This window comes from Lipotes vexillifer, unplaced genomic scaffold (assembly GCF_000442215.2).
Source record: "Lipotes vexillifer unplaced genomic scaffold, Lipotes_vexillifer_v1.1 scaffold393, whole genome shotgun sequence".
Lineage (NCBI taxonomy): Eukaryota > Metazoa > Chordata > Mammalia > Artiodactyla > Lipotidae > Lipotes > Lipotes vexillifer.
This window is the reverse complement of record NW_006774564.1, coordinates 1,991,715-1,993,798: the sequence shown is the minus strand read 5'-3', so window position 1 is coordinate 1,993,798 and position 2,084 is coordinate 1,991,715. Positions and strand designations below refer to the sequence as shown.

General features: G+C 47.7%; 1 pseudogene; it reads right to left on the bottom strand.

The window, feature by feature from the left end:
• Positions 1-896: 896 nt before the first annotated feature.
• Positions 897-1,873, bottom strand: LOC103071352 (L-lactate dehydrogenase B chain pseudogene; annotated as a pseudogene).
• Positions 1,874-2,084: the final 211 nt, after the last annotated feature.

Below are 2,084 nucleotides of genomic sequence, written 5' to 3'. Positions count from 1 at the left end.
TCGTGCGTGGGCAAACAAACCCACAGCAGCCAAGTCCAAGCACTCTCTGATTATGGGTTTCATCGTTTTAGGTCATCGAACGTCACCAGCACCCACCACGAGTCAAGCTTGCTTTGTTATATGCCTGCCAAGCTTGCTTTGTTATATGCCTGAGAGCATTTGCTGTGGCAGCCACGCACCCAGGGCACGGGAGAAGTTTCAGTCACCAGGTGCCCAAGGCCGTCGTCACAGCCTCGTCTCCTCCTGGTACAGGTCCCAGACTGTGTGTCTGACTTGGAAGAGGAGGAGGGCGGGGCAGTGGCCCCTCACTCTGTGCGTGCCTGCACATCATGTCTTCACAACCCGCCCTGTGCCGCGGTATCAGGACTGTCCTGCCATGTGACAGCCAAAGAAGAGGCAGTTCAAGCAGGTGAAGCCACCAGCCATGGCCACAGTTTGGCAGGCAGGATTGGAATCAGGACCTGTCCAAGCCCCCAGCCTCCATCCTTTCTTTGTTTCCTTCCATCCTTCCTTCCTTTATGTCTTCTTTTTCTTTTTTTAATAGTCAGTTTTCTTAGTTCAGGGGCTCCTATTGCAAACATAAAACCAAACATGGGCTTTGATTCTGTGAACCTGAATTCACACATCTAGGAAGAGAAAAGGAAACTGTGATCCATGTACGTGGATGAAAACCAAAGGATCATGGCTAATCACATTGGAGTTTTTCTTGTTGTTGTTGTTTGTTTGTTTGTTTTTTGGCCCCTCTGCGCAGCGTGCAGGATCTTAGTTCCCCGACTGGGATGGAATCCGTGCCCCCTGCAGTGGGAGTGCAGAGTCCTAACCACTGGACTGCCAGGGAAGTCCCTCACACTGGAGTTGTAAAATTTCTACAGCCCAGAACCCAGAAGCCACAGGTCTTATAGGTCATTCTGGATGTCCCACGGGGTATCTGTACTTTTCTTGAGTTGAGCAAACTTATCGGCCTTCAGCTTCTGTTGATAACACTGGTTAACCCCCGAGCATTAAGGATATATGAACAGCTCTGGAAGACTTCGTTCTCAACGCCACGCATCCCTTTCACCATTGTTGACACTGGTTGAATCCTGGATAGATTTTTCACCATGGATTCAATGAGATCAGTCACATTTCATCCAATAGGCCAGCTGGTTGTCCTTTTAGCTTGGTGATTTCACACGCACTTTCCACCACTGTCTTGCACGCTTCCTTCCAATTTTCATTATTGTTGTTCTTTCCCATTTCTGGACTCAGGTCCCGGAGAGAAACGCTGGCCACATATACTCCAAACAGCCACACTTGAGTTGCCATGTTCTCTCCAAATCCATCCATGACAGCTGCTGACATGAATGCCAAGTTTTCAGCCATAAAATAGTGAAACCTAGCAGAATCCACATTCGACACCCACTTTCAATCACACGGTGCTTAAGTAATCCACTTTCTAGGTAACGTAAGTGAGAATATCCACTGGGTTGGAAACCACAATTATGATGCAATCAGGACTGTACTTGATGATCTGAGGAACAATGAATTTGAAGACATTTCTCTGCACCAGATTAAGATGCCTCTCTCCTTCTCACTGGCGCACACTTGCAGCTACCCTCACAATCTCTGAATTGGCAATCACAGAGTAAACTGTATCTGCCACAAATTTAGGTGTCTGAAGAAAGAAGTCCCCATGCTGCAGATGCATCATTTCTACTTTGAGTTTATCTTTTCCAGCATCCACAAGGGCAAGTTCATCAGCCAGGAACTTTCCCAGAATGCTGATGTCACATGCCATACCTACATGTCCAATACCCACTACAATGATTTTATTATTTGAGACTGTTGCCTCTTCTGCGACCAGCGCAATCAGTTTTTCCTTAAGAGATGCCATTGTGCACAGGAGAGAGAAGGCTTTGGGGACAGGTGTAATGGTCGTGCAAAGGATACAAGGTCAGCCATGTGTCCAGCCTCCTCTCTTTCTGTTCATCCTGTTCACGCATCCAAATCCATAGAGACAGCTAGGCCTACATGAGATGTGTGATCTCCATAAGGCTGTTCTCCAGAGTGTAGCACATGAGGGCCATTGCTGCACGCCAGTTCCA